The following is a 14,393-nucleotide window of genomic DNA, read 5'->3' on the forward strand; positions in this document are numbered from 1 at the left end:
TTTCCTTAGAATTCATTCTTTGATTATGGGGAACACAAACTCAGTGTCTAACCAGTTGGAATTATATTATTACCCCTATATTATTTGTAGGTCCTATATCATTTGGAGTCCCCAGAGAGATAATTGGCTAGAAAGGGACAGGAAACTTGCCACAGTGTGTGGAGACTCCAGACAAGGAGAAGTCATAGAGCCATGTCACTTTCACGCGTTTCCAGTATTTCCTTAATCTGAAGGTCTCATCAAACCTCAAAAAACAAAAACACAAAAACAACAACAAAATAGATGGGAAGTTAGTAACACTGGCTCCATGAGTTTTGCTGCCCTGGTCAATGAACAAATTTAATCATGAACTTCAGTTACAGATCTCTGTGGATTGTTCACATCAAAGGGTTTTTATAATTTATTTGTAATTTATATTTGAGTCATTTTTCTTGTCAGGCATTATGCTCTCAGTTCTTTTCTGTCATTTCAATTCTATATGAGGCCTAAGGAAAGTGTATTATTTTTAACATACCTTTGACAATGGCCTTCTAAAGGGACACTTATATGCTTCCTTGAGAGGCTCATCCATAAAGAAGGGTTTTAGAATATCAACAAAGAGTTGTCTGGAGGATCTTAGCCCTCATCTAGTCCACTCCACTGGACTACTAGCACATTTACTTGTATGAACTCTGTTCATGTTACAAAGAACAAACCATATTACAATATGGAGGGGGGTAGCCTTGAGGCTTAAAGCTAATAAAATGGCTACAAAATGTAACACTTAGAAGAACTCTATCTACGTGATATTGGGTCTGATTTCTACTTTTCCCAAAATGATTTCCAAATCATTAATAACTTCCTTTCTCTGATTCCTCTCTATGTCATTGTGTCATCTCTCAATTACTGTGATTGTGCTGATCGTGCCAATTTCTTAAAGGCTTGGCTATAAAATATATGGATTAATTGTTGACCAGAACCAGGGAGCTATTAACACTACAGTGATATAGCCCTTCTGGTCACACTCTATTATATCTATGTAAGTGAGTTTGTATAGTTCCAACTCGGGCCTTGAAATGCTGAAATAAATTAGCTCCTTTATTTAGACATAAATATCACATTGAACCCCAGAAGGGGCCAGAATGGACGTTTCTGGTCCACATATTCCATCCAAGGCAAAGAAAGATACTTCCCTGTGAATATCACTAGCCATAATCTGGATTCTCTAATTTCAGAAATCCATTCCTCTGACAGAGTAATATTTATAGAAAATGAAATTTGGGTTTTCAATTATGCCAACTTTCTCTTTCATATTCAAATGCTACATATATTCCAGAACATGTTTACAGAATTTTCCATAATTCTAAATAAATACACCAAAGAAATTCTGAAATATATACATTTTAAAGATGCCTTTGCACACACCAAGTTATTCCCAGATGTTTTACATTCCAAATTTCTCAATAAATGAATAACATGCTAGGAAAGCAAACATGAGCTGACAGTATTTAGTCTAAGGTTTTTAAATGGTATAACATGTGCAGCTAAAAACAATGTTCAATAACTGGACTGCACTATTAGCAGTTATTAAAGAATTCAAAATGAGCATTTTGTGGGATTGGGCACAGAGTTGTATATAAATGTGGTCTTTAGGATGATTGTTTCGTGTTTCTCACAACCACAGCAACAGCTCTTGTCTTCTATCTTTTGCATTATATGTGTGTATATATATATATATATATATATATATATATATATATATATCGCCATGCGACAAACCCATGATCCCAGTTCACTGCCACAAGCGCTCATTAACACACATCACAATCCCACAGTCAGTTCTGTGAGCTTTGAACCAGTTCCAGAACGAAGGTTACAGCAAATGGCAGCTTGGCTTTTTCACTTCTTCCATTTTTTTAACACTTAAAAAACTACAGAAAACTCTCAATAACTGCTCCTTTCACACCTTTTATCTCCTTTATAAATTCATAATATTCACTCATTAAATCTCGAACTTTGCTGGGTTCTTATGTAATGCTTAATTCTCTTCTCTGGTGTTGGCTTGTGAAATGTCTTTAATTAAAAAAGCTAAAAGCACTCTAAATCTGGATGGCAGACTCATTTCCAGGGCATTCAGGCATGTTGTCTAATTTTAAAACTCTGACAGGATACATGTAAATTTATGCAAGTTTCATAAAAGTCACAATTTCCTCCTTGAATTCAAGCTAAAGAAAATGCCCCTGGGCTCTTTTCAAAGCTGTTTGTTTTACTGGAGAGTTTATTTTGCCCATTGTGTCGGAGGTGATTATTCTGAAGAATATCCTATGTCAGAGTCCCATCAATCCACTAAGAACGGAGGAGCTAAAATTCCCTGATTATTGATCAAACAGGCTCTTCGATTCCTATTTTATGGCTTTTAAAAACAGATGAGGGAAAGGAGGGGGGCATATTATCATGCAAATTATTTTGGTTGACAATAATTAAGAAATTATATGTTAAGAAAATCAGTAATTGTTAACATGAGTCATAAATGTGTTTTCATTCTTTGTAAAACTTTCTGGCACACCCTTCCTTTCTTGCTTTAAATAAGCAAGGGCTGGAAAATATGCATAGTATTTGGAACCCAGGGGAGTGACATATTAATTCAAAGTTTGCTTGGGAGGGTAGCTCTGTGGAGACTCAATCATGCTCCCATCCTTTTTGCTTCTACCACTCTTCACCCAGGATGTCTCTCCTGAAAGTTGCGGTAGTCTCCGAAAACATATGAGGCTGAAGACCAGGACTGTTTGAGCTGGGCCTGTCCTCCCTTCAGAACATTACACCGGAGGACTTGCTGCTTAGGAAATCTATAAGAAAAACCAGAAGATGAGGGACTCAGAACCAGCTCAGCCGTGGGCAGTTAACCAGTCAATGCTAATTCCGTGGCTCTTTCTAAGCAAATCTTTGGTCTGAAATAAGTCTTCACTGAAGTTTGTTTTGGAAAGATCTGAAATCCACAGGAGAAAGACTAAAAGCATCTGATGGAAGGCTGAGACAGGCTCCCAAACAGTTGGGACACCTTAGAATGAACTCCGATCTGCTTACAATCACTGATCCCTAAAAGAACACAAACTAAAATTACATTTGTTTTTATTGAAAGACAGCCTCAAGTGCTGACATGTAGTGTAGGACATGTGATACATAATAATACTCTTAAACCAGTTCTGACATAATATCTCTGGCGGCCTAATAACCACAAATGATTGCTTTAGTTAAGAACTAGCCAGAAGCAAAATAGATCCACGTAAAAGTAGCTTGAACCATAAATACCTCAACAATATTTTATGTCACTTTGTAAAAGTTAAAGGAGTCCTATAATAATTAACAACACAAACGCCATGTTCTTTACTATTGTAGAGTGGTTATGAAAGGTTATTTCATAGTCCCGAGGCTGCCAGTGCCATAAATTATGCAGGCACCAAGAAGCATTAAGGAGAAATAATAGCAATTTAAATGAAGGCTGACGTAATTCATGATAAACAGTCATTGGAAAATATTACAGTGTTGTCTTTTTTGAGTGGGTTTAATCAGAAGAATGTGACCATATTCTAACATAAACCACTTCTCTTTTCCATTGTGCTAGCACTTGGAATGTTGGCACTCACTCTAGCTGCAAGGTTCTTATTCACAATAATTGCTGAATCCAGAGCTCAAACACCTCCGGGGACCCTAACAATGTAAATTTGGTATTCTGATTGATGGAAGGAGCTTCCAAGACAAAGCTCCAAAGCTCCAGTCTGCATGGTGGTCCAGAAGGGGATCTGAAATTTGAGACTCATGTAGCCAGGATGCCTTAAAGAATACATATCAAAAAAGATGGCTAAGTAATGCAAACACTGAAGAATTATTTTATTGTCACATCTACTAGAACCTGGAGATATGGTAGAAATCCACCAGCTATCCTCACACAGCTTGTTTTAGGTGAACTATAAATATGGTAACACATTAAGAAATCAATATGACGAGGAAGACCAAACCTGCCAACTTTCATTAATACATAATATCACCAGATCATGATTATAAGACACGATCACAGGATATGATGGTCAAGAAGATGTTTATTTCTGAATGCACATAAATGTTGTTATCTTCTGTGCAATACTGTTGATTGGGGCTGGGATTGGGGAAAAAATAAAACCTCAGCAACACATCTTATGCCAACATAGAGACTGGACAATATTTACCTCTCTGGCATTTATGCAGTCTCTGGCAGTGTAAAAAAGAATAAATGACATAGCTATTATAACTGCAAAGCCTTCCGATATAGAGTTCATTTAAAAGTCTTTAAGCCACCTATTGATTATTCAAGGAGGCAAAAGGAGGCAAGAATAAAAGGAAACAGAGAAAATCTGGTAGCTTATTTTTCCCACTGTTTCTATTTCATTCATGATCCATTCTTTCCAAGGGCCATTAAGAGCAGCAGAAGTGATTTCATTTTTTTCTTCCTCTCCTTTTCTCTGCCAACCTTTGGGTGGAGGTGCTAATGAGCTGGAATAAACTCAAATGAAGGGAGAAGAGCCCTGCCCAGAAAGTCAGGGACTTGGATAATCTACAGAGTGGGGCCTTTGTCCCTGATAATCAAAAATTAATTGCCATCTTTCAAAGATCACTTAAAATATCCATTATATAGCAGGACAGACTATTTTTTGACACTGGATCTTTTCTTCCAACTGAATCTATTTAAATCATCCCAGAGGTCAAATTTCTGGCCACTCCTCTAAAAATATTCTTTCAAAATAAGATTAATGGCTTTCTCTGACATGTATACTAATAAAAATGTATTTTATCTTCTCTTACCACACAAACCTTACTTTCTCTAACTAGCCCATTGCGAACATTATCAGTGGGTTTTGCTCAGTGTACAAATATTTTGTATTATTACAATGAATAGCAGAACACAAAACTTGCAAATATTTATTTTTAGATATATGGGAAAAAAAGCAATTAGAGCTAAAAAATTTGAAGAATGAAGAGCCCACTTAGAAGCAATTACATTGGACATGAAAACTCTTCACCCATCAAACTTTTATTCAGATGCTGTAAAGCATATTAAGAAACATCACTTGCATACACACAAAAGAAAATATTATTTCACAACTGAAAATACCCAATCATTATAAACAACATCTGGGGGTCATTAATAACTTACTCTGCAGCTGAATTAGCCAAATAATATGAGGTCTGACTCAGAATTCCTAAACATCTATTTTTGACGGAAAAAAAAGAAAACCAAACAAAATATAACACCATGACTTATTTTTGTAAATATGGATGCTCATGGGCAGTTTATGAGCATCTACAAATGTGTGTATACATAATGGACAATTTATGTACACTGTTTATGTATTAATCACTACTTCCCCTTACATGGTCCCCTGTTTTTGTTTTGAGGAAGTTTAAAATTCTAATATTGAGTTCACTCTTTCTGCTCAGAGCCTCGTATATAATTAGCATATTTTTCAGACTGGTGAGAATCTGACCATAAGCAACATCTGAGAAGATTCCCATTCCAAACTACTACGAAGCCTTTTGTATGTAATCTCATAACACATTTTAAGAACACACACACTGTTCAAATATTCCAGCCCTGAGATAAAAGAACCAGCAATTTTACTGCCACACAACTCACTGTACTGAAACACCCTAAATATTTATGCTAACAGGAGTTGAAAATAGTATCAGAGGACAATGCCAAAATATTTCTTCCACACATTATTAGCAACAGTCTTTGGGAAGACAGATGCCAAAAAGCCAGTGCTTTTCTGATTCACTGGGTTTGCTCACATGGCCTGTTGTTACAGGTTTTGTGGTGAGTCCACAGACTGATGAGTTATAAACTGGGTAAAACAGTCCTCAAGACAATCTATATTTACAGTTCATTTTTTAATGTCTCTACAACTTCACTCTGAAAGTTCTGAATTTCAATTGTGAGATGCATGTTTTTTTCACATTTCAATGTCTCCAGAATTGGTGGCCTCCCAACTGACAGCTTTTTATAATTATAAGCAGCAATGCTTTTCACTGTATCAGCAGTATGGTACCTAAAAATGATGTGTTTTAGAAATGATGGCTTAGATTTGATGAAACATAGTACCTAGTTGGTTTGTATCAGGGGTCAAGACATTTTCTTGTAAAGGATCAAGTAAATATTCTCAGCTTTGTAGGCCAAACTCAGGGCTGCCATCATAGCACAAAAGTAGTCATAGATGAGATGTAAATGCATGTGTGTGGCAGTGTTCCAATAAAGCAGTACAGCTGCAGGCTGCATGGAAGCTGCAAGTCTAGTTTGCCTCTGTAAACTAGATTGCAGACAACACACTGAACTTAGAGGATGGAGCAATGCAGCAATGGACAGAGAGGGAACTTCAGCCCTGATGCTGAACTTGCTAAAGGCAGAAACCTTGGCATCCTCCAAGCCTTTTCAGCCTAGCAGCTCACCTACATCATGTGCTTAACAGATGTCCAATAAGGTGATGGGAACTGTCATATTTAAATGCACACTGCTCAGGGATGGAAAAGCAAAATTTATGCACATGAATTGAAGGAAAAAACCCTGGCTTCCCCCATTGGAGTGTTGTCTTATGTATTGATAAAAATCCCAGATATTTTGTACACAAGTCAAATTTTAAATTACAGTGGACCCTCAAGTTATAACCAGCCTGACATACAAACAACTTGGGTTATGACCAGAATTTTAACTTATGACCAAAGTTTTGAGTTATGACCCAAATGCCAGCCACCTGTGCTTCCAGATGGTCTCAGGTACAGATTTAACCCTTAAAGAGTTCTGGAAGGAACATTACAACATCCTTTCCTGTGTGGGGTTAATTGAGAAATCCTGGGCCAATGCCTGTCTTAGGACACTGAGATCTGCGTGCAAGAAAGTGTGGCCTAAAATTATATAGGAGAGAGACTTTGAAAGCTGTGTAGAGGAGCCCAAGCAACTTGAGTTACAACTGCCCCTCGCAAATGAATTGAGTTTGTAAGTCAAGGGTCTACTGTAATAGAATAGTTGACTAGCTACTAAAAAGGGCAGCACAATCTGACCTCTAAGAGCACTGATTTCAACTCCACAGAGCAGGGTTTGAATCCAAGCTCCCTTTCTTAACTAGCTGTGCTGGGTGGCTCCTTTAAACAGCTCTGAACTTCTATTTTCTCATCTGCAAAGCAGAGATAATAACACCTCCATCAAAGTATTGTTGGAAGAATTGTGGAGATAACGTATATAGTAAGTGGTCAATAAATGTTAAAGTTGGCTTCACTAAGCCTTTTTATTGAAGTGATTAATCATATGAAACATACACAATTCATTAGAAAGATACCATTTAGAGATCCAAGATATATTTAGGCAACTAGCACAGTGTCAGACACACGATACACTCAATAAAAGGTATGAGGTACTGTCAATATTATTACATTTTGGTTAAATCAGAATTCTCAGAAAATGAATCATCATAGTTAATGAAGTATGAAGTTTATGGAGAATTGTTAGAAATGACTTTGTTTGTGTGTTTCACTGACAGTATGCAAGTATGTGAGAACAGAAAGGGATCTCAAAGATCGCTCAATCCAGGGGTTCTACATCTAAGGTTTCATATACTCTATGAATCCTAAAAAATATATGCAGAATATTCTATATTTGCACAATATGTTAATTTCTGCTAATAACATTGTTCAAATCCATTATTATAATAATTATGTTTTCATAAAAAGATTCACAACTTTCATCAGATTCTCAAAAGGACCTGAGATCCAAAACTGCTAAAAAGTATGGTCCAGCATTTCACTTCGTGCATAAGATGTGGAGACCCAGAAAGGTAATGAGCTGCTGAAGGTCCCTATTTGGTATGAGGGTCATAGTCATAATCCAGTTCTGACTCCCAGACAAGTGCCTTTCCTAGTACACTGTGCTTTATCTTAATTTCTGGGTAATTAATAACATAGAGTATATCCCTCCAAAATTATGGCTCTGCACTTTGACCTAGGCAAAGACTTTTACCTGCGGCTGTAAATGCCCAAGGAACAGACTCTTAACTTCTACTGGTCCTTCTCGCCACACTACCTCATGTCTATGGTGGCTGTAGCTCAACAGTTCCTCCACATACCTACACAGAAGCAGTTGAGGAAGGAGGAGGTGGCAGTAATAATTCCTTTATCAATTTTCCAATCTCCATGACCATTGCAACTGGCTTCAATTCTAGGTGTTCTCAGAGCACCAAGTCTCAATCTTAGGTGTGCATAAAGTGTGATTAAATTACAGGTAGCCAAGGAATGTAAATTAGCGAAGCCATTATGTGAAACAGTATGAATGCTCCTCAAAAAATTAAAATAGTACTGCTATATGCTCTAGCAACCCCACTACTGGAATTATATCTAAAGGACATGAAATCAGTATGTTGAGGCATCTGCTCTTCATGTTCATAATTGAATTATTCACAAAAAACAAGAGATGGAAGTCACCTAAATGTCCATCAACAGATGAATGGCTAATAAAAATGTGGCATATATGGACAATATAAAACTACTCAGCCTTAAAAGGAAGGGAATCTTGTTATTTGCAACAACATGGATGAACATGAAGGATATTGCATTAAGTGAAAGAAGCCGGGCACAGAAGACAAATACCACTTGATGTCACTTTAGGTGATATCTAAAAGAGTTTGTTTTTTTTCAGAAGTAGAAAGTAGAAGGGAAAAAATGGAAACAAAGCTTTTGTAAATAAGGAGGGGAAGAAGGGTTGAAGTGAGGGGAGGGGAATGGGGAAAAAGAATTAAGATTATATTATGTATAAACACAAATTCCTATGATGAATGCGATCATTATGTATATCAAAAGGATACCAATTATAAGGGGAATTGAACTCAGGACCTTTCGCTTGCGAGGCAGGTGGTGGCACCACTGAACTAAATCCCCTACCCTCCAATTCTTCATTTATAGCAAGTACACATAGACCTGAATTTTTATATATACCTTGTGTTTTCTAATCCTGCTAAATTCAAATACAAGTTCTAGGGGCTCCTAGAGATTTCTTAGTATTTTCTCTGTAGATGATCACTTCATCTACATATAAAGATTTTGCTTCTACCTTGTCAATCCTATCCTAATTGTGTCATTTTATTGCCAGACAACTTTGGTTTAGGCCTATGTTTCAAAGCTTAATGGACAGACGAAGAGTAGGCTTATCTGCCCTTGTTCCCCACCTTAAGGAGAAAGCACTGTATCTTCTCCATTCATATAAGGCATTCTCACTGGAAGTATGGAGTACATGTCTTTAATCTGTTGAGAAGGTTCTGTTCTACTTCTAGTCTCCTGATAGCTTTTACCATGAACTGCTGTGGAATTCAGTCCAATACTTTTTCTGCAACTAGTGACAGGATCATATGGCTTTTTCCTTTCCTCTGTTAAAATGATGACTTTTGGGGGTGGATCTTCCAATGCTGAACCAACACTGCCATCCCTATAACAAAACCACTTTCTACATACTGCCAGATCTGACTTCTAATAGTTTGTTTTGTTAAACAAATTTTTATCTATGTTCATACTTTTTTCTTCTATTATCTTTATCGAGTTTTAGGATTAGCACAATGTTAATTTCCTAAAATGAGGGGAGAAATGTTCCTTTTTTTTTTCTGTTTAAATTTTTGATATAATTTATCAGTGAAAATGTATATGAGCCTGTTATTGTCAGATAGGTAGCTTTTCAAGCTAGGAATATACTTTCTTTAATAGGTGCTATTCAAATTTTATATTTCCTCCAGAGTTAGTTTCATTAATTTGTCTTCCAAGGTACTTCTTAGAAGTTGTCAAATTTATTTCAAAACAGATTTTTGAAATTTTTTTCCTTTTAAATTCTGTAAAATCTGTGGTAATGTCTCTTAGGTATTGATATTTTAATTTTAAAAATGTATAATTGATATTGTGTAATAGGAAGTGAGGCTCTAAAGGAGCGGAGGAGGTAGGAGAGGTAGGGAAAAGGAAAGAAGGAAAAAAATCTGAGAAAGGGGAAAAAATGGAAACAAAGTCTTTGCAAATAGGGAAGGGTGGAGGGGGTGAAGGGAGGGCAGAAGAAGGGGGAAAAAAAAAGAACCAAGATACTCATGTAATGGTACAAGATTCCAATGATGTATGTAAATGTATTTTATATCTAAAATGTACCAATAAACCTAATGGGGGAAAGAAAAGAATACCAATTAATTAAAATAAAGAAGTAGAAAATGGAATGCTGTTTATCAAGGATTGGAGTAAAAGGTATTTGGGGGATGTAGGTCAAATGATACAAAAGTTCAATCAAGTAGGAGATATAAGTTCAAGAGATCTATTACACAACATGGTAATTATACTTAAGAATGTATTGTATTTTTGAAATTTGCTAAGAGTAGATTTTACGTTCTTATGAAAGAATAAATATGTGAGGCAATGTATATCTTCTTAGCTATTTCACAATGGGTACACATTTCAAAATAACGTATACAATAAATTTATATAATTTTGATTTGTCAATTTAAAAAACATTGATAACAAGATATTGTTTATTCAAATTCAAGAAGTCTAAAAGAGAAATGAAGAATCAAATTGTTAGTGAGTTCTTCAGGAGATAATGTAGACACAAATCCTTTTCTGGGCTTACTTTCTAGCCTAAGCCCAATATTAATGAAAGAAAGTTTTCTCTTGTGCTTCAGAGGCATGCAGAAACTCTGGATCTTAATTCTACACAGTGGATCCTGGTTCCTTCTACCAGAGGTATAAAAGGTTCAGGAGATCTCTAAATCCACAGAAGGTTCTGATTATCTGATATCTTTGCTATTGCTTAAAGAGAAAATAATTCTTGCAATAATTCTCGCTATTTTAACAAGTGTCTTTTGTAGCAAAATCATCAAAATGTTGATACCTTTATACATAAAGATATTCATCAAAGTGTTAATTACACATTATACATACTACCAATACCAAACCATGAAGGAAATAATCAAAATTTCCAAAATAGACTATGTAAACTTCAACATATTTATTTTATGCAGTATTATTCAACTATTAAAATGGCATTCATAAAATGTTTATAGTAACGTAGAGAAATGTTTATTTTATAATAATCAAAAATTTAAGATATAAAAAAATGTTCTCAAGTAAATACAAATGTTTTTGAAAAAGACTGGCTGGAAAGGGATAACATTGATGAGATTATTGATGGTATTTATGGAGTGGAATTGAGTTACTGATGAGATTTTTGCTGATATTTAGGGATGTAATATCAGAGAAGACAAGCATGCCGGCTTTGAAGCCAGATAAACCTGAACTGGAATCCAGCTCGACCACTTACTTGTGATGTGACTTTGAGCCTATTTCTTAGCTAGTATTTCCTTCCCTGTGAAGTGATGGCTAAGAAGAGCTTCCTTACAGTGGCGCTGTAAGGATTAAACAAGCTCACATATGAAAAAGGGCTTAGCATAGGGCCTGACATAAGGCATATGCTCATAGAAGAGTGGCAATTATAATTACTATTATACTTGTACTTTCCATAATGGAAATAATTTCATAATGAGAAAAATATTTTGAAAAACATATGAGCCCTTTTTTGCTATTTACGCTTTTTCCTCTTTGAAATATTGTAATAAGGGGATGAGGTGTGGGGGGAGCATCTGGTTAACGGAAGACTCGGGCTAATTAGGGTTTGCTGTGTATGCTCTTACAGCTATGATGCTGTGCATTCAGTACCAGCCACATCTGGAGGGATGGCATTGAGAGCACAGACTGAGAAGTTGGTGTCTCCACTGGGACCCGACTACTAGTGCACTAACATCTAACCACTGCATTGCTTGACCAGCTTCTCACACTGCCCGATGGGATCAATGACACTTGTCACCCCAGTAATACAGGGTTGTACAGCAGCAAGACTATGTGAAGGCACTCTGACAAGTATGAAGAGCTCCCTTCTTCCTGTAGGAGATTCCCCTCATGTCCCCTGAGGTGGGACAGGCAGTTTTTAAGCTTTCTGCATCTCTGAGGCGACCTCCTCAGCTTAGGCAGATGACCCTTGAATTCAGGGTTAGGGATACAGCTTAGTGGGGTCTCTGCCACAGTTTCTATGTTTTTCTAGTCCTGGGCTTTTTCAACTTCCTTTCTTCCATGAACAATGGGATGGTTCAATGGCCATCTTCAGACCAACCTCCAAAGAACCAACTGGTGCCAATATCCTCTCTCTTTCTGAAAAGTGTGTTCTAGAAATGAGTCAAGAATCAATTGTCTGATAGAGTATTGTTTGTGGTATTGTGTGTGTAATATCATTTTTAAAATATTTGATCTCTCCTAGGACTTTGGGAGGCTGAGGCAGGAGAACTGCAAGTTCAAACCCAATGTAGGAAATTTAGCAAGATCCTATCTTTAAAAAAATCAAAAAGGACTGCAGATGTTACCTCACTCACTGCAAAGGCCCTGGGTCCAATCCCTAGTACTGCCAAAAAAAAAAACAACTCTTATTTCAAAGACAATAATGTTCATGCCAGGGACTGAGAGGAAGAAAGTATGATCTGCTAATCCTTGAGTGTCATGAGCCTGCCTCATCCAGGATCTTCCACAAGACTCTCTTGAGAGACATAAAGTGTCACCACCTATAAAAACCATGCAGTGAGCCAATGATCCATAAAGTATTCGTGGGGTGTTAGTGCCACCACTGAGTCATCTTCTCCATAATGAACATACCAGCCAAGTCTCTCTTTCTTAACACTCTCTGATTCCAGACTGAACTGTCCTGTATTTTATGATCCTGATGCAGAGAGCACACATTTTAGTTAGAACCTGGAGGTGTCCTGATGCTAATGGGCTCGCCACTATTGCTTGACTTCCAGTGGTTTCTGATGTTTGTGAGTTAGATGCTGGGATGGTCAATGTGGGGACCTGTGAACACAGGTTACTATTAGTCCAGACTTAAGGATGACCCCTCACTTCTTCAGAAAGAACACCCTTCTAAGTTGTGCAGACCCCAGGGTCTTTTAACTGTCATAAAAAAGAACAATCTTCAACTAACGACATTGACCAATTTATGCAGAATGTTCCTTGAGTTTGAAAAGACAAAAATGTTGAGGAAAAACCTGGTTTCATTGACCAAGATTCTTTCCCTTAAGAATTAAGTCCACGTAAACTAAAGCTGAAAGATTGAGGTCAAGATATACATAAACTATCTGGGTATGGCAGCACCTGCTTATAATCCCAGGAGTCTGGGAGGCTGGGGCAGAAGGATCACGAGTTCAAGCCCAGAATGAGCAATTTAGCATCTTAGTGAGACATTGTCTCAAAATTTTAATAAGAGGGCAGGGACCCAGCTCAGTGTGAAGGCCCAGGATTCAGTACCTAGTAACACAGGAGAAGAAGAGAAAGAGAGAGAGAGAGAGAGAGAGAGAGAGAGAGAGAGAGAGAGAGAGAGAGTATATAAGATGATGGGGATTTGAGGTCCTCTGGAAAGTATCAGAGTTTTTATGTCACTTCAACAAATGTATGTTGTCAAAAACATGAATAAGGCATGATTCTTACCCCCTCAAGGAGCTGGGAATCCAATGATGAAAGACAAAGTGAAGCCATTAATTTTCATAACAGACAGAAAGTAAAACACAAAAACAAACAACAAAAAACACCTTTGAAAAAGTTTTGAGTAACAAAGAACAAAAAGTGTTAAAGATGATTATTCTGAAGCTGTTTTTCAGTCTAAAATCTACCTTTTCAGCAGTCAGAAATCAAGCAAGCATCTCACCCCTTTATCTCCTACTGCAAAGTTGGTACATCCCTCCTTTCCTTTCTTATAGACCCCAGGGAAAGATCCAATTTAATAAAAGACAAGTTGATTTTTCTTCCAAGAGGCCTCCCTTGGGTTCCAACCACAGTGTGGTCTATGAGAGAAGAACTCAGGAGCATGTGCTCTCTCGGGGGAACGTAACATCTAGGAAGAAAAGAGTTTTGCTTGTGGAGGCTGCTTTTTGTCTATGCTGAAAGCTAAAAATGGCACAGGAAACAACCTCTTTCTTTGAGCTTCAAAGACTAAGTAGTTTCCACCTCCTCACCTGAAATAACTTCCTCCTACTTGAATCCTTCAAGGTCCAGTTGGCGATCCACTTCCTCTAAGAAGCTTCCTTTGACATCAGGGCCCTCGTTTATGTATCTCTTAACTCCAATTAGCCCTTACAGAATCCCTTACAGGGCCCATCACATGGCAAAGCTTTCCCATTTACAAAGCTTTGACAGATATCATGTTTTTGAGCCTTAAGATAACTTTTGATTCTTAGCTCCATGTTTCTCTCACTCTATAGGGCAAAAGTGTGCCCATCGGGGCCAGTAGACCTGTGTGTACAAGGTTAGAAAAGCTATGTGAGCATCACGCCAGGCCTATG

General features: G+C 37.2%; 1 protein-coding gene across 2 annotated transcripts in view; it reads right to left on the reverse strand.

Annotated features, from left to right (window-relative positions):
• Arid5b (AT-rich interaction domain 5B) overlaps positions 1–14,393 on the reverse strand; it is a 178,359-nt gene that overhangs the window by 68,944 nt on the left and 95,022 nt on the right. The gene's annotated exons all lie outside the window — the stretch shown is intronic.

Source organism: Heterocephalus glaber, unplaced genomic scaffold, assembly GCF_053883595.1.
Source record: "Heterocephalus glaber isolate CG9 unplaced genomic scaffold, H.glaber_assembly_v1.0 deba00001497, whole genome shotgun sequence".
NCBI classification, from domain to species: Eukaryota; Metazoa; Chordata; class Mammalia; order Rodentia; family Bathyergidae; genus Heterocephalus; species Heterocephalus glaber.